Below are 27,663 nucleotides of genomic sequence, written 5' to 3'. Positions count from 1 at the left end.
CTGTACGTGCAGGCCATCCTCATATGAAGAGCTGAAGTGTCCTCTCCAACCTTGAACCTGGACTGGCCCTCAGACTTGCTGTGACCGCATGGCCTGTGACAGCTCCAGGTCTATCCCTTAAGAAGTTTACAAGATTCTGACTTTGTTTTTTGGAATTGTCAACAGGATGCTTGGGCCCCCCTGCTGGAAAGAGGCCATGTGGAGAGGCCTTCGAGAGGAAGTACCATCTAGAGGGAGAGGCTGTGAGCAGGGGAGTCTGGTCTCACCCCAAGTGAAAACCAAAGCCCACATGGGTGTGGGAGGCCTGCTTGGTGACCTTACAGCCCAACCCAGCACCAGCTGACTGCCACCTCCTGAGGGGTTCCTGTGAATGGTGTGGGGAGCAGGACTGTCCAGACCGACCTCAGAAGCATGAGAAATAGGAAGTCATTCTGGTTTTATGCCACTGAGTTTCAAAGTTGTTTGTTAAGCAGCCACAGATAGCTGATAAACACATGCCATCTTCCTGATTTTAGGAAGAGGTGATGCAACTCATGGCCACAAATATTTTGATCAGTGCTCATTTGCACTCAGTGTCTAAGAATTCTGTTATGTTTTTCTTAAGAAACATAGCTCTTGATGTTATCAACTTAAACACACAGGAACATATACCACCAACCACCAGTACTGCCCACACCACCAGCACCACCACCAGCAATAATAACAAAAGTAGCGGCTTGCTTTGAGTGTCCAGCTGGAGAATGAGAATCAGTGATTATGTTATAGAATCAGGGATGACTCAACTCAGAGATATAAATGTTGGTTTAAACTCTGGTTTACTGTGCCTGAGATGGGTAGTGCATAGGCTCCATGGCCTGGCTACTCAAGAATGGTTCCTCAACACAGATTACACATTTATTCCCTCAATACTCTTTTTTTTTTTTTGCTAAGTTATATTAATGTATATTCATCAATAGATCAATTTGAAAAATGCTGAGTTCTATTAATTACACTGTAGACCTGTGGTAAAAACATGTTTGAAGACAAGCAATGTGAAGAGAGGGAGAAAACATTTCATAGTACAGATGAGATGCCACATAATACAAAGCTGAGACAGAGCAAACTTATTTTGGGCTCCAAAATCGCTGGGATGTAGCCATGAAGTTAATACTCATGTTGCTGATGAAGGGTGTCAAACTGAACACTGGATTATTCTAGGCCATTAATAACCACAATCTGCTTGGGATAACCATGGCAACACCAGTAGCTAAGTACAGTACAATCACCGTGATTACCATAGAATTAGCACAAAACAAATGTTTATTCTTTTCCTAAACAGAAGTATTATTGTGATGAGAACAGTTTCCTATTTATCCCAGGTTTTCTCCTCATCACTCCTGCTCCAAACAATGGGAGGACACATCTTTGCCTGACATTTCTTTCTGATTTCTTTTCCCAAGAACCAAGGAGGGTGCAGGGCTGGCCTTTCATTTCCCTTCCCCTCTTGCCTCAGTCTGACACACTAGAAACCATAAAACACACATTGATCCATTGATCACTATCTGGACGCCAGGATGGGATGCTATGTGCCTTGAAGCTTCAGATTCAAATAACCAACCTGAATTGCTTGTTAATTGAAATCTCGTAAATTTTGATTTCTTTAGTAGTCACAGAGCACAGCCCCATGTGCTCCCAGCATATATGCTTCATGGGGAGGGCGACACATCCAAGCCCAGGGTGTGTTACCTGCCTCTGTCCATCCTTTCATGGTGGGCACCTGACAAAGACACAGCCAGCCAAGGTGTCCTGCCAAGGGCCGGCCAGTGGAAGCTGAAGTCTAGTCACAGCCTCTCTTCTTGCTGGCCTTGTGAGCCCTGACGACAGCTGGTACTCGGCTGTCCCCAAAACCCCCTTTCACAGTACCCAGCATTGCACTTCCACAGTGATTGAAGCAATTAGCTGCCGAGCGGCTGATGTACCCCGCAGAGGGCTGGTGGCTCGTCTGACACATCTGGGCACTGAAAGTAATTGAAACAGCTGCTTCTGCCCATATGGCAGCAAAAGCTGGTCGTGCAGAGTCTGCTGCCTGGGCTGCACCAACCTCGGGCAAATTAGCCGTCATTAATCCCGGGATCTGACCAGCATATGCAGAACCACTAATCAAGAGAGCTGGGGGCAGGGGATGCTGAGAAGAAGAGTCCCTTTAAGATTTCTAAATGACATCCCAGGTTAAAAAAAAAAAAAAAAAATATATATATATATATATATAAAATAAATAAAACACACAAATCCAAATTACAGCCTTCCTCTTCCTGAGCACTTTCACTCCCCCCTCTGCCCCCCACGCCCGACGAGGACGATCTGTGTCAGCTGGTGTCTTCTGTTAGAGATTGCTAAAATTTAGTACAACTTTCAGCAAATGTAACACTTCTCAGTGCAAGCCTGGCATCCCGTTGATTATAAATAGCTTGGCGCGTGGAGAGTGAGAATGGGGTATTGCGCAGCCTTGGTGCCCTGGTTCTGAAGCCAAGGGAACCACAGTAATCATAGCCTTGATGGGAGAAAGCGAGCCGCACCTGACCCAGGCGGGAGAGCCCAGGTGTTCTGCCTTCCCTCTGGCAGGCACGATGCTGACATTTGGAGGGATTGGGTTTCCATCTCTGGACCTCAAAGGGCTGGGCCATCCTTGATAGGGAATTTATAGACTAGGGTTTGATTGTTGCAAGTGGGCCTTGGTGACAGGAGAGAGGTCAGGTGCCACCTGGAAGGTAAGGGGGAGCTCTCTCATACGTGACACTGAGATTTATGACAGGACAGAGACTGTAGCTTCAAAAGACTGTTTTGCCTCAACTTCTGCGTTGTGGGATGGGGCAGGCGGCTGTCTCATTTGCACCCTACCAACGGTGGGCGTCATTATTCAGATGGCTTGTCATTATGCCTGACAACACCCCCATGCATTAAAGAGGTGGTGCCAGAGCGTCTGGGCTGGGGTGGTGAGCGGATGTGTAATCCCAGAGGTGTGAGTGCACTGTGGGCTTTATGCATTGAGTGTGTCACTAACCCCTGAGGCCAGAGGGACAGTCCAGACACGAAGGTTCGTTTCTTTGAGAAATTTCTTAGATTGGAATAAGAAAATAGAGGTGCTGTTAGATTCATCCTCAGTTACCCTGGTTCCTGATTTCATCTCCGAATTCCACAGGGAAATACCTGCTCTGGGACAGGAGCTCTTGTCTCCACTATCCAGGTCACCTGCCTTCCTGGTGTGGGGAATGTTGACTCTTTCTCCTGATCGTTATTCACTTGTGCTGAGCCGTCTGCTGTGATAACTAGCATAAAACGAATAATAAATAGCTCCTGCTGTAGGAGACATTTACTTAATTCTTTGTTTAAATAACTTAAACAGTTGACAGAATTTTTTTTCACCAATCTTGAGGTCATTGTGATGACCATTGTTTTCTGGGACTTTAGGGACTGAAGGGGAGAGTAAAATCGCCTCTCGTAAATACAGCAAAATAGCAGTTTGTCAGAATGGCTGCTTTGAAAAACATGGTTAAAGTGAAAGTAACAATTGAAAAATATTTTCTGATATATCTTGAAGCCCATTGTAGTTATTATTGTGCAGGATTAATTTTTCTCTTAATGCAGACATCAATGGTCTTTTTTTACTCCCTCTGCCCCCGCCACCCGAAGATGTTCCTTTAAGTAGATTCTTGAGGGCAATGGGTATGCCTTCCTCATTAACATATATACTGTTATCTTGCCCTTACTTCAGATTTATTCCATTTTGACTAAATTGCTTTATTGGCCACTTAAGTACTTACTACCATTTAAAAATAATATTTGTTGCAAAGTAACAATTGCTAATACTTATTAATTTATTTATCTGACAAACATTTATTAAGAACCTACTGTGTGCCAGATCCTTGTCCTCATGGAGCCTGCAATCTAGTGAGGGGTCATAAACGCAAAATACACAGTTTGCTAACTGGCACTTATGGAAGTTAGGTTCCTTAGCCTCCCATAGAGGCAGGGAGACAGGGGCCCTAGATTCAGGGGCTGGCTGGAACAGACAGTACGTTCTGGTAGCCCTGAGTTTTCTCAGGCAGGCACTTTAAGGGGGCTAGGGTCATCTTAGGGAGGTGTGGCCTTGAGCTGTTAGAAGCGATGTTAGTGTTTGTTCAAGTCTTTATAGACGGCTCAGAGGAGCTTGACTGGAGTTTGGTAAAGGATAGAATCGTTGTTGGGTGTGGGATGGGGAGTTGTAGGAGTTGAGGCAGGAAGAAGGGGGTGATGGATGGGGCATGCTGTAAAGTCTTTGTAGATGGAAAACAACTAGAGATTTTGGGCAGTGATGTGGACTGCTATGTTCATATATTTTAACAGAATGTGTTGACTGCTCTGAGAATTGTCTGAAAGGGACAAGGAAAGAAGTAGGAGACCAGTTAGGAGGTGACCAGGAGATGCTGTGGCTTAAATGGTCATGGTCATTTTGTAAGGGACTTGGGGGGGTTGAATCTGTGCCCATGTTGAAGGTTGAACCAAAGGACAGGCTGAGGAAGCCGATGGAAGGGGTTAAAAAGAGTCGAGCATCCTTCCCAGAGTCAGCCAATGTTACTGAATCCTTGCTCTGTGCCAGACTGTCTCAAGCACTTTGTATGCATTATCTCGCTCATTTAATCATCAAACAGTACCATGAGCTGGATGTAAGGATCTCCCCCATGCTACAGAGTCAAAGTAACTTGCCAAGGTCATGTCACAAAATCAGTGACAGAGCCGGGGTGGGAGGGAACCTGGGACTGTGATTTCAGTGCCCTAGAATTTCATCACTGCTCTCCTTTAAAAAGCCAAGGGGAATATAAAACGGAGAGCTCGTTCTTAATTTGGCTTGGATTTTTCAGCCATTCCCTTCCGTGTTTTAGCTTCGGCTTCCTGATTGGTGAGAACAGGGAAGGAATGATTCTGATATTATGCTTCAGTTTGTAGACCTTTTATTCCAAATATGCCTCTATTTAAAAATAACAAAACATGCCTTGCCTCAGTGGTTTTTTATTCCTTCATCAAACTGGGATCCCAATCTCCCAGTAAATTGTCTATTTTTCTCTATTTCCCCTGTTGACTATACCGTGCCCTCCCATTTCCTTAAAGTTTCTTCTTCATGGGATAAAAGTCCTGACCTAATACTGATAGAATGACTTCATCACGAGATCAACGTTTCCAAACATTATCTAAATAGGAACTGCTAGGACTCAGCTCGCTGAAATTTATTTTCTTCCTGTGACTGTATACCCACACTGAGCTTAGGTGATGTCGTTTAGAGTTACATTTCAAAATTCCTCAGATGTTTTTAAATGGGGGATTCATTTCTTCAGACTCTTACTTGACAGCAGCTAGTAGGTTAAGAGCCCGTGTTCTGGAGTTAAATTGTCTGCAGTTGAATCCTTGCTCTGCAATTCTTAGTTGTGTGATATTGGGTGAGTTCCTTTACCTCTCTGTGCTTATGTGTCCTCTTTTATAAAATGGTGATGAATAATATTGATATTAGAGAGTAGTGGTGAAGATTAAATGAGTTAACATGTGTAAAGTCCTTAGAACTTAAGCCTAATAAATGCTAAAGAAATGGTAGCAGTTTTAAAACAATAATAATATTATATTATTATTCATCGTCATTACCATTACCATCATATAACACAACTGTGGCTAAAATGCACCTCACGGTGTTGGGGTTGATTAAAGACACTCAACTGGAGATCAGTTAAATTGGGGTTGCCCACCTCAACAGTTTAGATGTGTTTTTCATCCAGTTACAGGTACACCCTTTGCATATACATCTTGGAAAATTACTAAAAACATATGCTTTTAAATTATGGTTTTACAGACAATTCAGAGACCATGAGTAATTGTGATTTAGAGTTAATTACTGTTAGTTCTGACTAACAGCATCGGAAGGGCTTATGAAGGGCTTTCCTATACCCAGCCCTAACATTTACGTGCCCAGGGAAAGAGCACAACTGGAGACCACACACTGAAATATGAGGGAAGGGGTCAGGGTGCACAACCTTAAAAGAATGACATAGCCATTGAGGATATGACATAAACTGGTTAGAACCAACTAGGTCCAAGATAGCAGAAGATTCGACTTTCAGTAGAGCTTAAGCCTCATTATACACTCATTGTAATACATTAACATGCTAAATGACACACCCACAGATGACATGACAGTTCTGAGGCTGACCATAAAAGGTCAAAAACTGGGTGGTGGCCAAGTTCCTTTAGCTCCCCTCCCCTTCCCCTGAAATAGTTGGAATAATCCTCCCACTTATTAGCCTATGAAATTACCGAGCCCATTAGAAACTAACCACACCATATTATGGGGCCACTCTCACTTTCCAAGCTGACCCCATGCCCTGGGGCCACTCTCGCCTTTTGAGATGGGCTGCATTCTGTCTATGGAATGTGTATCTCTCTAAATAAATCCACTACTTACCTATCACTTTGTCTCTCACTGAATTATTTCTGCAACTAGACATAAAGAACCTGGGCTTCAGTTAAGTCCTGACACCAGGTGAGATTTCAATTAAAAGGCAGTCCCAACATGAGCTTTGGCTGGGTTCAAATCCCATCTGAGTTGTGCAGTTTCAATACTATACATTTAAATATTTAAAAGATAAGATATCCTGGACTGTGAACCCCATGTCAGGGGACAATTATGTCCTCGTGGACTCTAGGCGGGATATAGGATCATTGGAATTGCCCCTCATGCTTCCTTTTTGCTCTGTAGGCTAACAGAGCACTTGCCTTCTGTCCCTGAAACCAGAATGACCTTGGATGGCAGGTCCATAGCAATAAGTACTTCAAGGAGCAAGGAAACAGTGTAATGGTTTCATGCTGCTATTGTGGTAGGATCCCTTGTATTAACAGGTCCACACATCTCACCATCATACCCTGAGACACAAAACTAATAAAAGAGAGCATCTTCCTGCAGATTCCAGAGGAGTCTTATCTACTTGACTTCTCTAGAAATAAACTACAAATGGACTTTGGGAAAAACAATGTACTGCTCTCCTCAACCCACACACTGGGTTTTCTCCTTCCTTCATCCCTAACTTTAGGCTCCTAGAATGGCACTTTTCAAGAATGAGGGAGAGAAAGACAGAGAAGTGTAATAGTATGGGACAAAGGCAGACTTGAAAATTCTCCTCACCCTTCACAGGTCTAATACTTCTTTTGTCCTTCCATATCTCAATGATGGGCAACATTTTCACTGAAAAATATGCTTCCCTGTTCCACCTCCAGGTTAGACTTAGGTTTTCCTCCCTTGGCATTAGTTCATTCTGCGGAGAGATTTAATTAAGTTGTAATTACAAAAGAAGCAAGAACTAACTGCCCCTTTACATACAACACACTCTACAGATTCTAAGAGTGAAGAAACATCTAATACTGTAAATGAGAGAGATGGACTCAGTTGTTGACTAAAAAAAAAAAAAAGCACGATGTGAGTTGTGAGTTGAATTTTATTTGGAGCAAAATGAGGACTATAGCCCAGGAGACAGCATTTCAGGTAGCTTTGAGAAACTGCCCCAGAGAGTTAGGGGGAAGGGCAGTATATATGTGATTTTGGTGAAGGGGGAGTAAATGCAATCAAGCACATAGTTTTTGCAGAATGTTCCCACTAGTCTCATGAAGGTTACTGTTAGTCATGGGGAGCAGACATAACCATGAAAGATTTTAGTGCTTTTCTAGGTATGAGGAGATGCAAGAATTGGGCTTATAAAATCTTTTCCTGAAAATATCTAACTATCTGAAGACGTGTTCTGCCAGTTTTTCCCAGAAGACAGAGTGCCTCATTCCTGCTCTCCATCCTGAGCTCCTTTCAGGGGGTGTCGAAGGTCAGCAGTCACAGCAGCTTGTGATTTAATCCTCATAGAGGTAGATGGCAAGTGCCAACCTTTAGTTGGCATAGTTAACACACCCCATCCCATTGGCCAAGAGTAGCTTCATTTCAACCATTTCTTTAATATCTTTGTGGATAAAACCTCTTTACCAGCCAGTATGGAGGGCAGGAAATAACATTCAATGGAACATAATTTGCTTCCTGTGTGGTGTGTGTATGTGTGTGGGCACGTGTATATGTTTGTGTGTGTGTGTATGTGTGTGTGTGTGAAAGAGAGAGAGAGAGGGAAAGAGAGAAAGAAAGAGAGATAATAAATCCTCTCTGTTCATTACAAGAATTTTTATGGTGGGCTGGAAGATGGGGCTGGAGGTGGTTTACAAGTAGTGATATTTTATTAAACTAAAAGTTTAATACTTGAGAAAAATGCATGCGAACCTCAACATTGCTAAAGACGCTGGCAAATGAAGTTTTTTCCTCTCTGTTTTTCAGCTAATATCTTTGGCTCCTATTCTTTCATAGCATTGTGATAAGTAGGAGTAGGAAATCAATTCATAGGATAGCACAATCCAGTTATTTCCTCTTTTCCTTATTTGCATCTCCCTTCTATTGTGGTCCCTGTGAAAGGTGATCTTTATGGGCACTTAAAAGAGGAGAGTCAGCATCCCAATCACAAAGAATCTGATGCACAGCAATGTATTCAGTATAATTTTGCAAATTTCCTCTATGAAAGCTGATAAGTAAGCAGTAGAGTTGGAAAATGAAATTCTCTATTCACTTCAGATTCAAACTTTGTCTCAACCGCTGACAAAACATAATCAATCTTTTAATTACTCAGTGATGAAATCCCAATAAAGATCATATGCTTTGGCAACAAATTTCTTCACTTATTTCCAAGTGTATTTTCACAGCCTAATGACAAGAACTCTTGTAGACATTTTTACTTAATAGAAAGTACTCACATTTTCATTGGTAAAAAAATTGTAAGCTCACATATAGGAAACAGTGTTAAAAAGAATGCAGTGAGTATACTCAGTACTAGAATTCTCTGAAATATGATGTGTACTTATGCAATTTTCTCATATTTCAGGTCAGATCTGTATTGTTTCTGTCCACAGGCTGGTGTGAAACATACAGAGTAAAAGGTAAGATACACTGTGGTCTTTTTATGTTTATTTTATTTTTCTAGTGATATTACTGAACATAAGTAACATTCCTATGCCCAATGCACAATGAGGCCAAACAAATGGAAACGTCAGAGTTTGCAGCAGAGAAAGTTTCACTGCAGGGCCAAGCAAAAAAGAATGGGTGGCTTGGGCTCAGTAACCCTGAATTCTCAGATGGTTTTCAGGGAGAAGTTTTTAATAAGCAAAATTCGGGGTGAGGGCTGCAGGGTGTGTGACTTTCTTCTGATTGGTTGGTGTTGAGGTAACAGGGTGGTGCTCCAGGAATATTGTGCTCAGCCTAAAGTTACTAGCCTCCACCTGGGTGGGGGCCTTAGTTCCTGCCGAAGAACTTAAAAATATTATTATGTTTATATTTTCAGGAGGAACCAGGACCTTGCCTCATTGCCCAGGGGCAGGGTTACTGATAAGGATTAGGGTGTGGGCAAGGCCGGCAGTACTGCAATCCAGAGATCATCTGGCATCAGGTGGTGATGGGCAAACTGTGACCTCTGGAATGAAGAATGTTTCATCAAGTAGTTAATATCTTCCATTTGTTGGGGGTTTTAGTTCTGCAGAAGAGCTCAAATATATTGTTATGTATATCTCTTGCTGGGGAGCCAGGACCCTGCCCCCAAGACTGCACTATTTTTTCTTGACTGCTCCTCCCTAGTTCCCACGTCTCCTCCCTTCCCTGATTAGCAACTATTTGAACCTGTCCTTTGGAACTCAGGGAAGGGGACACAGCAAGGCTTTTGTGCCCAGAAGCCCCACAGGGTCCTGCTCAGTTTCAATATTATATAACTTATTTTTCCCAGTATGTTTCTTGAGTGAACTCTAACTAAAACCATTGTTTCCCTGGGTGTATGTTACTGGAGACTGAGAGGAAGGATGCTAATGCAATGCCAGTCATTTACCCATTGTTTCCAATGCCAGTCATTTACTTATTGTCTCCCAGCTTCAACCCCCACTTCTGTGATATGGAGGGGGAAACCCTGAAACCACATTTCAGCTCTGCCAGCTGCCCCTGTTCGTATCTGTTATAGGCTCTGCCAAAGGTGGGTGACAGGATGAGATGGCTGGCGAGACTGGAGAATGAAGGAGGGACTAGATCTTCCCCCTTTGCTTCCTGTTGCTTTCAGTGTTGCTATAACAATGAAGTTGCTTCCTGCCCCAGCTTCATTTGCCACTTACAGAATCTGCCTCATTATGCTTTCCTAGAGGTTTGAGCAGCAGCTCAGAGGTGGTCCTTCATTGAAGGTCTGAGCCTGGACACCGTGGAGATCCTCCTCTGAGCTCCCAGGTCCCACAACCACTTCCCTTTATTCCCATAGTTATTATCTTTGGGTTCATTAACTCAGTGGTTTTTTTTCTTTATTTTGTTTGTTTTGTTTTGTTCTTTAAGCATTCTAGCACCCATAGAGCCAATTCCTTATTTTAAATTCTGGACCCTGGCATACAACAAGGTTATTTATTCCTGATGATGCAGAGGTACTAAAGGGAAATACAAAAAAATTAAGATGCTGTCTGAAAAAAATTTTACTAGAGAGACTATATATATATACATATACACATATATGTATATATATATATAAATTATTATTAATTGATATTATATACAGTTGATTATATATAATTAATATTGTATATATATGTGTGTGTAGTTGAGTCTCATTTTTTGTGGTAATTATGTTCTATAAACTTACCCTAAACACTTGGCGAATGCTGAATCATTGTTCCTAGAGGAAATACAGGGTTAAGTTCCTGTAAGCCTCTAGTCTCAACATTTTAGTCAAGCAATCAATGCATAAACTTTTATGTGTGTTTCTGTTTAAAACACCTTATTTAATATATATTGTTTACTCATTAACATTTACACTCATGACCAACAGTACTCATGCCTGAATGAAGCTTATCTAGCACACATATTTTCTCCATAAGGCACACCACAGCCTTCTTGCACTTAAGATCACTAGCATGCACTTTAGCTCTATGTTTGGGGGACATTTTAGACAATGAAATCACCAACAAAAGACACAAAATGCAAAATCTAGTGAGATGTATGGTGAAAAGGACACGTTTACAGTATAAGAGCAGACACAAGAAGACAGAACATCGCCTTGTTCAGCCTTGGCTCGGAATTGGGCAGGTGTCAGGTAACTCAAATTTTTTGCCACTCTGCACAAAATATCACAAATGAACACAAAAGTGCCTTGAGTAAATGAGCAAGTAGGTGAATTGGCAAATGTAGAATCTGTGAATAATGAGAATCTACAATCTGTTCATCTATGTATTATCTATCTATCTATCTATCTATCTATCTATCTATCTATCTATCTATTATCTCCCAGATGACCTCTTGGTTTTGAAGCAAATGTTTACTAATAAAAGCTTATATTTTCTGCTTTTGGCCCAATCTTCCACTGAGGACTTCTAGTTGTCCTGCAATGTCACCACCCCCAATTCAATATTTTGGGGAATGGTAGCATGTCCTCTGGGGTACTAATTAAATAGCTATATTTAACCTATATTTTGTATTTTCTCTTTGAAGCATTGTTTGAGAAGGCCATGTCAATATTACTGAAGGCAGTAGTCACCTTGGTCAGGACAACAAAGATTCCCTTTGATCTTTTTAAGATTGGTGTGGAATTCTGTGCAGAAGTAGGAAAAATGATCACTCTACAACTCTGTGCTATTAAGTATTTAATTACGAGGTGAAATATAACCTAATGGAAATCAGGAAATTGCATTTCTATAGACCAGTGCCAGGCTGATAGCCTAAAATGTATCAGATCTTTAACAAATGCAGACTTTGGTGCACATTTTTTGTTGCCCATCCATCCGATATTTCCCCACGGCATCCCTCAGTAGCAAGGCAGTCATATATGTCAGGTGAGACTTGACCTGTCCCAAGTCCAGGCTGGAGAACTTTAATCAGTTACAAATTGTGTTAATTCCACTTCTCTAACCAGGGGTTATTTGAGAATGGACCTGTGATGCAATTCTGGCCAAAGGGGAGTAAAGGTAAGTCAAACGGGGAAACAAAGGACCAAGAAAGGGACTCTTTTTTCTGGTAGTGGTCATGTTGTGTAAAGATGTGAGCTGTGACAATCATTGTCACATGAGGGGACAGCCTAAAGACAAAAGCCAGCACACTGAAGATGTAGTGAGGAAAGTTCCTGGGTCTTTGATGACGTTACTGAGGTGCTCTCCTTCTGAATTACTTGTATGAGATACTAAGTTATTTTATTTAAACCATTCTGAGATAGGTCTTCGTTTACTTTCATTCAGTAGTACGCTAATTGATTTACAGATTTATTTGAGGAGATCCAGATTAGTAAATGTAGGGTAGCATGGTCTCAGGAACTTGTGGCTTTGGAAAGCTCCTTGGGGGGTTCTGATTACAGCCTTGGGACCAGTCCCCATGATAAGATTTATTAACTTGAGTCGAATATAGGAAGATTAACTTTGTAACCTGAGTTTGAAGAATCTCACTTGAATCATAGATTGTCCTGGTTTCCTTCTCCTCTTTACCTTAATCTGCCCCTAGCATTATAACTAGAGCCTTGATTAAGTGTCAGATGTGGGCAGTTTTCAAGGGGCTCCAAATCTAATGGCCTTAATCCAACATAGAGCCCACATAGACAGTGTCCTTCATTCTACCCTCCTCACCTCACTCTGCTTTTCCTATGCCTTTTACAAGGTGCCTAATCCAGCATTTTGAGGGGTTGGACCACTTGATGACCATGCTTCTTACTCAGAAACTATGCATATCTCCTCTTTTTAAAACATGCATCTTTAATTTATATAATACAAATTTCTAATGATGTAGCTCTTTCTTACACAAGTGTAGATATACCCTTAGGTAAATGGTGCTCTAGAGAACTTAAACACAGATTGTCAAAGCCTGATAGAACAGAAATAATTATAATATAGATCTCATGTTCTGAGATTCAGCTGGGCCAGAATTTGCAAATGGACCTTAAGTGCCCATGCAAGTCTTTGGTAGAATTACGTAAAAACTCAGCCATTCTTTAACTGGACCACCTCCCGTTTCATCCTCTATGGTCTGCTTCTCTGCCCTGTTAGTTCTCTAATTCTCTAACCTCTGTTTGGCTCTATTTCTTTATTTTAATTACCTCATCAGCTGCCTTTGGTTTGGACATCCTATTCCAGCCAACCTGGCATTTCCCTTGGACTTAATTCTGATATTCAGCAATTGGCTTCTGCAACATACTCCTATATTTTCATTGCCATTAAAAGGTGATATATAGTTACTTTTCTTAGAGGGTATATTTGGATGGAGGACACATGGCAAGAGTTAAGACATATACAATTCCTAGAACTTAGGACCCTCCCAATCACATACTGCTTTTAGAATTTTGAAAATTGTTACATAGGTGCTTATACTTCTTAGAACACTAATAAAAATATTAGTTGTATTTACAGAGATCTTGAGAATTTTCATAGCAACTTCACATTCAACTTTTGTGGAGAGATGGGAGATGGCTAATGGCCAGTGGTGTTTTTTCCCCATTCATCAAAGCATAAGCAAAATCTCAGAAGTGGTCAGGGAGTAATCCAAGGTCACACAACTTGATGAAGGCAGAGTGACTATGAGAGCTCAAGTCTTCTGATTCCTGTAGTCCCTCCTGTTTCTGTCTCACCTCTTGGGATGTGCCAACATCTAGGAGGCCATAATGGGGCTTCCCCAGACCACTCTTGTTGTACTAAGACAATCCTGGGCTAATCTGGCTAAACAATTTCAAGTTTCCAAATCTAGTTTCCTGACAGATACTGCTTAGTCCCAGATGTGAAGAGACAAAAATATATTGCCTGTGCATTGTATGTTTAATTTACAAAACAAGATGTTTAATTTAAAGAAGTTCCTCTAAAGCAATAAACTAGTGATGGTCAATATGCCCATCCTTTTATTATATTGCCAAGAATTTTGCTTGAAGTTAGAAATAGGGATTATATGTGCAAACATTCAAATTTAATTAAGAAATAGTTTGAATTCAACCAACACATGCTTGCGTTTTCCCAACCTAAACTCATCTTGAAGCTTATTCTCAATTATAAAATAAAAAAGTCATTATAGATACTTCTTCTATTATCATCTGTTGACTCAAGAATCACCCATCTGAATAACAGATAAAATATACACTGCCTCAGCCCCTCTTCCTGACCTGGGCAGGAGACTAGCTGTGCAGGATGACAATGTCACCTGGTAATTTCCCTACTTCTATTACTTCTACTTTAGCCCAGAGTCTTTTCCGGCCTCCCTGTTATCTGTAATTCCATGACTCACTCCCCTCCCTGCCCACTGTGTTCTCTGTTACCCATACAGGCATCCATATTAAAGGACTGTAAATTTGACAGACCTCTTGGCTGCACTTGTGTTCCAGGTGCCAACTTTTTCCTTCCCCTGCCCCTGGCTCCCAGCTCTTTCTCTATTTGCATTTGCTAAGTGCCTGTGGCTGCCTCTTGGATCTGTGGTTGATTTGGGCTTCCTGGGTTTTGAATCATGTTATCCACTAGGCTAAGGCTTGCAGTCACCTTCTAGCTTTCCCCTTTCTTACTGTTCACCGACACAGTTACATTCCAGTTGGTTCCAACCAATAGGCTCCTGGTTTGTTCAAAATTGACGAGATCTCATTCTCCACAGCCATACATCCACTGTACCCTTCTTCTGTCCTACCTCTTCTCTTTTTTTTAGCTTGCAAATATCTCTCCTTCCATCTCTTAATGACACTTGTGAACAATTCAACATACCTTGGTCATGAACAAGGAATATTTGAGTTGGGTAGTTATCTGTTCTGCATCAGCAAATGAAATATGTGATTGTTAAAGGGAAATTGAACATAATAAAGAGTTAAGATGTTCAAGAATTATGGTTGCCAAGGTGGTAGAGAGAAGTATTGGGAGTTTTGGATTAGCAGATGCAAACTATTATGTACAAGATGATGGATAAACAACAAGGTCTTACTGTATAGCACAGGGAACTATATTCAACATCCTGTGATAAACCATAAAGAAAAAGAATATGCATATGTATAACTGAGTCACTTTGCTGTATAGCAGAAATTAACGCAACATTGTAAATCAGCTATACTTCAATAAAGTTTAAAAAATAAATAAATACATGAAGAAAAGTTAAGGTGTTCAATTTATAGAGGCTTTTAGTGCTTATATTGAAAGAGTAAGACCTTAGGGGAATGGAACATTGTGCAACCATGTGGTTATGGTTTACCAAGGACTTCTAATTTCATTTATTGTTCTTCAAAATTTCTAAATGTCGTCAATATTTTAGTAAATAACACTAATTCAATTTGGTAAACACTGCAATAAAAATATACAGGTCATAAGAGAATAAAAGTCCAAAAGTTGGAGAATCCCTAAATACATTATATATTTTGTCTACTCACAAAGAAGTGTCTCTAAGTTTTTAATATGTATCCAAACAAAAGTCTCAGATTAATTTGTGGCAAAGATAGAAAATAATTCTAGGTTCTAGTTCATATATTCTATTTGCCTATGATTAAAAAATATTTTTCAGAAATGTGTTGAGTGTACGATATACTAGGCTTTCCTAGTATTGTCTTACTTGATCAGTGTAACCTCCACAACCCTCAGAGAAGGTAACACTATTTCCATGAATGCTCATAGGTTGAATAAATGATGAAGCAGGAATTTGATGTAAGTTTGCCCAACATCTAAACTCATTTTCTTGCTGGTATAACACATAATGATATAATTATACATACATACTTAATTATGACAATATAATTATTAATATGAGTATAATATTAACATGTATATAATAATTAACATAATTATATAATATATATATATAATTATACATATTATATATTATTATATATTATATATAATTATATATATATAATAATTATATATATTAATTATATAATAATTAACATTATTCATTTTAAATCAGAAACGCATCTTTTGTCACTTCCAAACTCATTCATGTGGATGTTGGCAGGATTCAGTTGTTTCCATGTTGGCTTGAAACCTTTCCTTGCCACGTGGGCCTTGTGGAAGGGCAACACACAACATGGTAGGTGGCATCCTGCGGAGTGAGGGGGCAAGAGAGCGTGAGAGGGTCTTATTGCAAGCTAACCTGGAAGGCACATTCTATCATTTTTGTCCATAATAAATTCAGCAGAAAGGAGTTCTAGAGGAGGGTTAGGAGTTCCAGCCACATTCATAGGGAGGTGACTGCAGAAAAGCACTCTTATCAGGAGGTGGTGTCACTGAAGTCCATCTTAGAGGCTGCCGACCATAAACGCTAATGTAAAACATAAAACACCCTTCTTAATAATTCATGAGTTACAGGAGAAAACAAAATGGAAATTGGTAAAGTATTTAGAAATAAGCAACAAAAATGGTTTTATATAACAAAACTTGTAAATGCAGCTGTAAGAGTATTTTAGAGTGAAATTTGAATGTTAAGTGCTTATATTGGGAGGAAAAAAGGGTTAAGAATGAATGAACCAATACAAGTCAAAAATTTCTTACTTTAAGAATAAACTTAGGGCTTCCCTGGTGGCGCAGTGGTTGAGAGTCCACCTGCCGATGCAGGGGACACGGGTTTGTGCCCCGGTCCGGGAAGATCCCACATACCGCGGAGCGGCTGGGCCTGTGAGCCACGGCCGCTGAGCCTGTGCATCTGGAGCCTGTGCTCCGCAATGGGAGAGGCCACAGCAGTGAGAGGCCCGTGTACCGCAAAAAAAAAAACAAAAAAAAAAAACAGAAGAAACTTAAAAAAAAAACAGAAGGAGCAAATGAATAACAAAAATTAAAAAAAATAAAGGATGAAATAGTAAAGAAGCAATACGATCCCTAAAATAATCAGGCTTGGATGATTTTACAGGTAAGTTTACCAAAAATTCAGGAGAAAGATAATTCTTATATTTGCAATAATTCAGAAACTAAATAAGAAGGGAAACTACTCCTGTTCAATTCATTTACAAAGCCAATATAATCTTGCTATTAAATATAGATAAGGATAGCACAAGTCACTAATAGATGTAAAGGTAAATGTTCCATACAAAGTATTAAAAAAACTAAATACAACAATATATTAAAAATAATGTATTGCAAAAGAGTAAAATTTAACCCAGGGATGAAAATATTTGTAATATTAGCATATTTATTAATGTGATTACTGATTTGCCAGATTAAGGAAAAACATTAAAATCTCAGTACATATAAAAAATCATTAGATCAAATTCAACAATATGATAAAAACTTTTAGTCTACTATAAATGGAAAGGGCATTCCTTACTTGGTTAAATGGTTTCTACTAATACTACAAAACAAGGAAAATTCTTAAGATTCATCTATTTAAGATCAGGAACAAGACAAGGATATCTGCTTTTAATGCCACCATTCATCATTGTGTTGAGGGTTCTGGATAATACAATAATACTAGGAGAAGAAATAGATATTAATATTTGAAAGGAAGAGCTGACATTATTCATAGTATCTAGATCAACTATTAACATTAATAAGGAAGTTCTAGTTTGCTAGCTTTAAGATCATCATAAAAATAATAATATAAAAAACAAAAATGATGTTACACACCCAGAAAAACCAATGAGTTACTTAGTACTGAATCTAACAAAAGGAAAATTTTAAATTAAGAAAAATTATGTTCTTGGATGTGATGTTTTAACAGTACAAATATTTGAATCTTTAAATTAAGTTTATAAAGTAAATTAGATGTCAGCTAAAACCCCCAAAAGATATTTTGTTTTTTTGGTTATACTGGACAAGTTGATTCTAAAATATTGGAATAAATATACATAATAGAGATTCCAGGAGCAGACCCAGCAATCTATGTGAACTTGTTATATTACAGAGATAGCACTGCAAACTAGTACAGAAATGATAGACTATGTCATACATGGCATGAGGACCACAGGATATACACATGGGAACAGTAACTAGAAGCAATACTTTCAAATGGATTACAAGTAAAACAATGAAAACTAAAACTTTCAAACCTTCAGAAAATATAGAATAATCTGTTCATAATTTTTGCATAGAAAACATTTTCTTACATAAGATATACAAATTACAAATAATAGATAAAAATCAGGATACATTTGACTCCTAAAATTATAAACTTCACTATAACAAAACCACTAATAAAAGCTGAATGATAAGCCTCGCATTGGCAAAAATATTTGTAACCCAAAACATAAGTTAATGACTAGTAGTCAGGTTACATGTGGAATATCTAGTATTAAGCAAGAATAAAAACAATAGGAAAGAAGCAAAGAATATGAACAGATTGTTTACTGAAGAAGAAATCTGAATGGCCAATCATATGATAAAGTGTTTAACCTTAATAGAAAACAGGGAATTGAAATGTAAATATGCTTTAGGGAAACTCCTGCCCATGGCAGATGGATATGATGACAAAGAAGTCCACAGAGCAGTGCTTGTAATTGTGGAAAATTGTAAGTAACATGAATATCTCTCATAATGGATGGAATAACACACAGCAATAAAAACAAACAGACCATGAATATATGTACTAATGTTACCATCTTAAATAAATGAAACAATACATTAACAACTTAAAATGTAGTGGAAATACCAAGATATAGAACGAAACATACAATGTGGTAAATTTATTTAGATTAGATACATCTAAATAAATTTATTATTTATTCCATAATATACATATTTATTGTTTTCCACAAACATCACCTGAGCACAAGGCCCAGACCCAGAGATGAGGAACTGACCTGCAAACCACAGCCCTGTTTGTAAAGAGCTGTTAAGTAATCTTAAACTTTAAATAAAAATAACCAGTTTTCCAAACTTCCCACACACATATGTTTTCGTCATTCCTAAAGATGTGGAACTCATACTGGTTCTGTGAGTACTTTCCAAGGTGGGTCGGCCACTGGGATGGATGCAACCTTGAAAGAACTGACTAGTTTAGTAATGGAAGTCTACCCAGAAGCTAGGAAGAAAAGCACATACTTCAATTCTCTATTGAATTAGTATAGTTGCATACCACTGTTTGTGGACCCAGATGTATCAATATTAAGCTGTGAAAGATGCATGAGCATTATAAACACCGCCTCATTTTGGGGAGAGGTAAAGAGGACTGGAAACAGGTCTGGGGCCTCCGCTGTGCTTTGACTTTGATGGAGGTGATAATGGTGAGAAGCTTGTTGGACTGTTGGTGTCAGTGCTGAGCCATGCCCAGCTCTGCCCATTAGTTGTTTGCAGTCATCTACCTCAGAGAAGAGAGGATGGGCAATCCTAAAACATCAGGTCTCATGGGAGCACTCACATGGTGGTGCTTACTGTTTACTACCTCTTCCTTGGGACCTTCATTACAGATGGCTGGGCAGGAATCCATCTCAAAACAGCCCTTCCTCCTCTTGAGCACATCATGAACCTAGGGTGGAGTAACTCCTTTGTATTCTCTTAGCCTCCATTGTGAGTCCCTAGTTTCTGCTAGATTCTTCATGACCAAACTTCTTCCCACACCAGGCTTCCATTGTCAAGCTGTTTATTGACTTTTCAAGGTTGTTTCCATGGTCAAAATATATATTTTAGTATTTTTTTAAAGAATTTTCTATATAATTCTTATTGCTAGCTTTAACAAAAGAGTTCAGAGAAAAAGTGTTCCTTAGAGTTAAATGTTCATACACTAGAATATGTTTACATCTGCATAAAAATTTAATTTCCACTGAGATCTGATGGAGAAAGGTTGAGTGGCTGGGTAGGTGAGTTGGAAAGAATTGCTGGCATGCTTTGTCCTCCAGTGTCATTCAAGTGTTGGGAGAAGTAGTCTCCCCATAACACACTTTTCTGTATCAATAACATTCATAATAGATATGGCTAGCCCCATATGACTTAGTTTTTCTGTTAAGCTCCTGATAGACCACTTCCATTCCAAGGAGAATGTTTGAGATCTAGCATCGTGGAGGGAAGCATGAGAAGGTGAGAGTGTAGGTCAGGGAGGGGCAAACTTTCTTGCAAGGCCAGATAGGAAATATTTTAGGATTGTGAGTATTACTGTCCCATTCCAACTTTTCATTTCTGTCACTGTTGCATGAAAGGAGCCATGGGCAATATGTGAAGAAGAGGGTGGGGCTATACTCCAATAAACCTTATTTACAAAAACAAATCTGTGGACTGTAGTTAGACAGAGCCTAGTGGGCGACTGTACCAAAATCATTCCCCCTTGAGTCCTGAGCTTGGGCCTCCTGAGTGAACTGTGGAAGACAGGAGGAAAAGAAGTCAAGCAAGGAACTCAGGAGGGTGAATTTTCCTGAGTTAGAAAATACAAGGAGCAAATGTAGGAAATTAGATTTTAGTTTATAAAAAAGGATATAGGAAAAAAAAAAATCCCCAGCTGGCCAAAGGCCCAGGAAGAAAATTATCTGACAATTTTATTTAGGGACTGCAGGACAAACGGTTTCTAGAAAGTCTTGTTGAACTTTTGCAGGAAGAGAAGCACATAGAAGTCAAACCATATTTGTAAATGGAATGGAGTGACAGAGGTTTACTGTTTGGTTAGGTACCACGGTTCCATCATGCTAAAGCTCAGAGTCATCCCCTTTCTCAATGTGACCTCTTCAGAGAGCAAAATCAATAATGTGTCTGTCTTAGACACCTGGCTGTGATATGTTTAAGGCCTATCATGACTTTTACAAAAACAGCAATAAATGCCCAGATAAATGAGTTGTTCCAAGTAAAATGTGAGTATTCTTTTAAATGGGCTGAAGGCAATCTCCAAATTAGTAATTTACCTCCCTGGATCAGAGAAGCATGACCAGTATTCGCTCTAAGATTGGTTTGCCCAGAACGGCTTCATCAGACCAGCCAGTTAGCTATGAAGCATGATTAAAATAAGAATCACGTTGTGCCGAGTTTCTTCTCTTATGTGAATAAGTTCAGCCAATACAGAATTTTTGTCCCAGTGTGATTTCAGCATTGTGGACTCTGTCATGATCCCCAAGGGCATGGTGGGAACTTTCTTATGGCTCTGTGGAGTAAGTGGGTCCAGAATAAAGCCAGAGGCAAGAAGAGGCGAGCAGAGGGAAAGGGGAGAGGTAGAGGGAAAGGAGAGAGAGAGAGAAAGAAACAGAGAGAGAGAGGTAGCCGATGAGCTTGTCTGAACTCCAGTATTGTGATATCCCTGAATCCCATTTAGCCCTTGGCATCTTAGTTATATTACAAACTAATACAAATTATTGAGGTATACCTTATATTATAAAACGTATAGACATTAAGTGTACAGCATGATACATTTTAGCAAATGTATACATTCTTGTAACCCACACCACTCCTTTCAAGACAAAATATTCCCATCACCCTATAAAGTTCCTCCATGACCCTTTCATATCAGTTCCCTTTCACCCTAGAAGCAACCATTGTTCTGATTTTTATGTCTATAGATGAGTTTTGACTGTTCTTGAACTTCATATAACGGAATCATTGAATGGTTTCTCTCTTGTGCTTCTTTTCTTTCATTCAATATGTTTTCTGTGTTGTTGCATATGACAGTAGTTAGTTCCTTTTATTGCTGAGTTTTAAACAGTAGTTAGTTCCTTTTATTGCTGAGTTTTAATTTATAGTATCAATATGCTCCAATATCTGTTGATTGGTATTGGATTATTTCTGGATTTTGGCTTTTATGAATGAAGCTAATGTGAACATTTTAACATTCTTGTATAAGGTTTTGTTTGTGGACATATATTTTAACTTGGTGATGGGAGGGTAAATACCTAGTAGTACAATTACTGTTTCCTGGGGTAAGTATATAGTTATGTTTATTAGAAATTTCCAGTCTCCAAAGGGGTTGTACCATTTTACACTCCTACCAGCAATGCATTACTGTTCACTTGGTTTACATACTTGCTAATATTTGGTTTTCTCAGTCTTTTTAATTTTAGCCATTTTGCCTATAAAAGTCATTTGCCCTTTTCTCCCCCCAATTTTTTTATTTTGATACGTATAATGTGAAATTTACTATCTAACCATATTAACATGTACAGTTCAGTGGTTTTTAATACATTCATGATGTGCAACCATCACTACCATCCATCTCTTTAACTCTTTTCATCTTATAAAACTGAAACTCTATACTCATTGAACATTAACTCCCCATTGCCCCCACCTCCCAGCCTCTGGCAACCACCATTCCACTTCACGTCTCTATGGTCCTACTCAAGTATTGCATCTAAGTGGAATCACTTGTCTTTTTGTGACTGGCTTATTTCACTTAGCATAATATCTTCAAGTTTTATTCATGTTTCAGCATGTGTCAGAGTATCCTTCCTTCTAAAGGCTGAATAATATCCTATTGTATGTATATACCACATTTTGCTAATTCATTTATTTGACAATGGACATTTGAGTTGCTCCCATAGTTTCGCTATTGTGAATAATGCTGCTATAAACATGGGTGTACAAATATCACCTTGAGATCTTGCTTTCATTTCTTTTAGATCTATATCTAGAAGTGAAATTGCTGGATCACATGGTAATTCTATTATTTTTTTTTCTTTTGAGGAACCACCATACTGTTTACCACAACTGCTGTATCATTTATATTCCCACCAATAATGAAAACGTGTTCCAATTTCTTCACATCCTCTCCAAAACTTTTTGTTTTCTATTTTTTGACATTAGCCATACTAATGGGTATGAGATGATATCTCATTGTAATTTGGTTTGCACTTCCCTAATGATTAGTGATGTTGAGTGCCATTTCATTTCATTTCATTGGTCATTCATATATCTTCTTAGGAGAAATTTCTATTAAAATCCTTGGTCCATTTTTGAATTGGGTTATATGTTTTTTGTCTTTGAGTTTTAGGAGTTTTCTATATATTCTGGATATTAATCACTTATCAGATACATGATTTGCAAACAACAACATGATTTCTGTTGTTGCTGGTGGTGCTGTTGGCTGTGCCTTTGGTGTCAAATCTGAGAAATCATTGCCAAATCTAATATTATGAAGTTTGGCCCTGTTTTCCTCTAATTTTGTAATTTTAGGTCTTACATTGCATCTATAATCCATTTTGAGTTGCCTTTTAGGTAAAGGTTCAACTTTATTTTTTCTGTGTGAATATCCAGTTTTCTCAGTATCATTTGTTGAAGAGACTGTCCTTTCCCCATTGAATGGTCTTGGCACCCTTATCAAAAATCATTTGACAATATACACGAGAGTTTATTTTTGGGGTTGCTATTCTATACCATTGATCTATACATCTGTCTTTATGCCAGTACCACACTGTTTTGATTACAGTACCTTTAAAGTAAGTTTTGAAATCTGGAACTGTGAGTCTCCAGCTTTGTTTTTATTTTACAAGATTGTTTTGGTTATCTGAGGTTCTTTGAGATTCCATATGCATTTTAGGATGGGTTTTTCTGTTTTCAAAAACATCATTGGGATTTTGTTAGGGATTGCACTGAATCTGTAGATTGCTTTGTATAGTATTGACATCTTAACAACATCAAGTCTTCCAATTCATAAACATGGTATGTGTTCCTATTTATTTGTATCTTCTTTCATTTCTTTCAGCAATATTTTGTAGTTTTCATTGTGCAAATCAAACTTTCACCTCTTTGGTTAAGTTAATTCTTAAGTATTTTATTCTTTTCATGCTATTGTAAATGAAATTGTATTCATGATTTCCTTTTCAGTTTGTTCATTGTTAGTGTATTGCAATGCAACTGGTTTTTGTGTGTTGATCTTGTATCCTGCTAATTTGCCACATTTATTAATTCTAACTTCATTTTTCATGGTTTTATACATATAAGATCTTTGCTCATTTTAAAAACATGAGTTGTTTGTAGGGGTTTGTAGGATTTTCTTCAGTGTATTCTGGATATAAGCCCTTTGTCAGACACATGAGTTGCAAATATTTTCTTCTAATATGTGGCTTGACTCTTCATTTTCTTAATGACATCTTTTGATCATTGGAAGTTTCTAATTTTGATGATCTCCAATGGTAATAGACCCATTCCCAGCTAATGTGAACATTGGTTGCTAAAGGCATAGGGCAATAGCTTTCTCAGGAGAATTGTTCTCAGCCAAAGAGAGCTATCTCATCTAGAAATAACTGGGATGCCATGCTCTCTTCTGAAGTGGCTTAGAAAAATGGCTGGCTGTTATTGCAGTACAAAAGGCCTGTCCCTTGACCTCCATGTGGGACAACACTGAGGGGCCATTTGTGTCCTGGGGCTCCTTGTAGGATTAGACAGAGGCTGGACTGGAGCTGACCCCACTTCTTTGCTGAGCTTCCTCCACTGCCCTATTCTGCTTCCCTTACTTTGTTACAGATGTCTCTTGCAAGCATTCACTCAATAAATGACTCACACAAGAGGCCCCCTCTCAAACTCTACATTTAGGGAACTCAATCTAAGACACCAATTTATCAATTTTTCTTTTATGCTTAGTTCTTTTTATTTTGTATCCTAAGAAATCTCTGCCTCCCTCATGTTGAAAAGATATTCTTCTATGTTTGCCTTTTAGGGGCTTTATAGTTTTAGCATTTACATTTTGGTATATGATCTATTTCAAATTAATTATTGTGCATGATGTAAGATAGAGATCAGGTTTTATTCTTTCCATAAAAATATCCAGGTGTTCTGGTCACTTTTCCTTGTCCAAATGTATTTGCACCATTGTAAAAAGTCAATTGACTCTATATTTGTGCAACATTTGTTTTTATTTTTGCTTTAAGTAGTTGGCATGGTTTTATATTTCCTAGTACTGAATGGTCCTGGCTAATTTAGAGTTTCATTTTTATTTGTATTTCCAAGTAGTGTTGCCAGACTTAGCAAATACAAATATAGCTCTGAGTTCAATTTAAATTTCAGATACACAAGAAATTCTTTTTTAGTATAAATCTGTCCCATGCAATATTTGGGATGTACTTATACTAAAAAATGATCAGTGTGTTTCTGAATTTGGAAAATAAATAAGTGTCCTGTATTTTATATGACGACCCTATTCCCACTGGACTCATTGGATTCTGATCTAGGCATCCCATCACCACCTGTTGTCTGTCTGTTCTGGCCTCCCATGTAACTGCAAGGTGAGCTTTTTTTTTTTCCTAATAATTTTTTTATTAAAGTATTGTTGATTTACAATATTATGTTAGTTTCAAATGCAGACCATAGTGATTCAGTATTTTTACAGATTATACTTCATTATAGGTCATTACAAGATAATGGCTATAATTCCCTGTGATATACAATATACCCTTGTTGCTTATCTATTCTATACATAGTAGTTTGTATCTCTTAATCCCATACCCTTAATTTTCCCCTTAACCCCTTCCCTCAGTAGTTTGTTTTCTTATATCTGTAAGGGTGAGCTTTACGTGACCAGTAGTTTGTTTTCTATATCTGTAAGGGTGAGCTTTACGAATCTCTCTTCCCTGAGGTGCTCCATTCTTCCTGTCTGGGAGGCTGGAATGGACAGTTCACACCCTCATCACATTCTTTGACTCTCCTGGCTGTCAGCTACCAAAGCAACTGGATTATTTTTTAAACAACGTTCCCCTTCTGAAGTGCAAATTCAATGTTATTGACCTGTAGGAGTGTCAGAACAGACAGAGGAGTGTTGTGACTTCCTAACTCTCATCAACAGTTGGCTTAGGTTCAGGCCAATCGACTCATATCCTCACACCTGAACCTCCATGACGGGCCTATAGCTGTCCTATGATTACTGAACAGTTCCAGGCTGACAGGTTTGGAGAAATTTAATCTGTGATGTTGGCAGCCTGAGGACCAAGTTGTGGGCTGCTAAGGATACACCTTCCCTACCTTGTACACAGGCATTTCAGCTGCACAGTCTGGGAGTAAGAGGCCTGGAATTTCTCTCCATAGAGACTGTGACAGGTACAAAGTGAGGAAGTCAAGGTGCAGGAAGAATCACAAGCCCACTGTTCATTCCATAGTAATGTTATTTTCCCTCAGTGGGAAACTGGAATTTCAAAGTACAGATGTTGTCTTTTCCATAGAACATTGTCTGAGCTTCTTACATGGGATGGACTGAATGTGAAGCCATAACAGGTAACCAGCCAATGACTTCTTACGGATTCTCAGTAACAATACCATGCAGCTTAAGCTTCATAACCCCTGTGAGTGGGTCCCTGTGAGTGCTGGGCAGTGCCGGGGTGAGACCTACCCAGGTGAGGAAAAAGCCACCTTGCCATTGGAACCATTGTTCATAAGCATTTTAGCAAACCCCTTAGGCAACCACAGAAAAATGGACCTTAATTCCAAGTCTCAAAACCTTGTAATTTCTTTTCTTATTCTAAATGAATATTTCCATTCATAACTAATTTTGTATTTGTAATTCATGTTTTTCTTTCTTTGAGAGGGTCGCTCAAAATGTATGTGCTTCAGACTCCATAAATCCTTGAGGGCAAGGATGGGGGGATGTGTGTGGATTCAGGTTCATGGCTCCAAGACATGGTGGGAACATGCCTTACTCTCCATTTGCCTGTCTCACAACCATCAGGCCAGTCTCTACTAATCCACAGCTCTGAGAATGGGACATATTTATAATCTGCTTCTATAAACTTTCTGAAGGGATCATTCAAAAACACCTCTTTCTGCTCTAATCTGCACACTGTTCATACCCTCTCCCTTCCCAACACATTTTTTAACCATCCCAACTGCAGTGATTTAATTCACATATATGTGAACCAAAATTACTTTGTTTCTGTAAAAGGTAACCAGAAGCAAGCTTTCACAGACTTGAATTTTGTATAAAAAATACACAAAGATTTTGATCAATCCCTTTAATGCACTTACTGCAAAGGCTCATATATTCTGAGCGTTTATTAACTAAAGAGCAGAGCACCAATCACTGGTGTGCAAAACATATATAAAGTTGTGTCCTAGTTTATGAGTATTTAATACTGATTCTAATACAAGCTGTTATGTAAAATCTAAATCAAAAATCTCTTGAAAAAGTAAATTATTCTTAGTCTAGAATGATACTTGGCAGTCTCTAAATTTAGTTCCCTTAATTCTTTTGAAAAATTGTTTATGTACCATAAGTCTATTTCTGATCAATTTCTAGAAATAGTCTTTCTGTATAAATTGTAGTATATTTACACTTCACCTAAAAATGACTGGTTTTATTATCACCAGAATTATGGAATGATAATTTTTAACTTGTTCTGGCTAGAATGGTTACAGAAATTTAGCAGCATAGAGTATAGATTTTGCTAAATGTTTTACTGTGATCACATTTGTTTCCAAAGGAATTGGAATTAATTGAAAAATCATTCAACTATTATTATTGAAAATAATTATAATCATTTAAAACTATGTTTAATACTTAGGAAAGAAAATAAAAATATTATGGACTATCATTAAAATTTCCTCCTGTGATTAATTTATATATATATATTTATTAATAGGAATTATTTATTCCACATGATAAAATATATTTATACTTAAGTATACCTTATAAAATGTATTTATATATTATTTAAATAATTTATATACAATATATCATTTAATCTTCACAACAGTTCCATGATATAAATAGAGTAGGCAAATTTTTCTTCATTTTAGATGTCAAATATCTTAAAAGTGGAT

This window comes from Monodon monoceros, unplaced genomic scaffold, assembly GCF_005190385.1.
Source record: "Monodon monoceros isolate NGI ecotype Baffin Bay Population unplaced genomic scaffold, NGI_Narwhal_1 Super_Scaffold_21, whole genome shotgun sequence".
NCBI lineage: Eukaryota > Metazoa > Chordata > Mammalia > Artiodactyla > Monodontidae > Monodon > Monodon monoceros.
The sequence above is the reverse complement of the archived record's forward strand: the minus strand, read 5'-3'. Positions refer to the sequence as shown.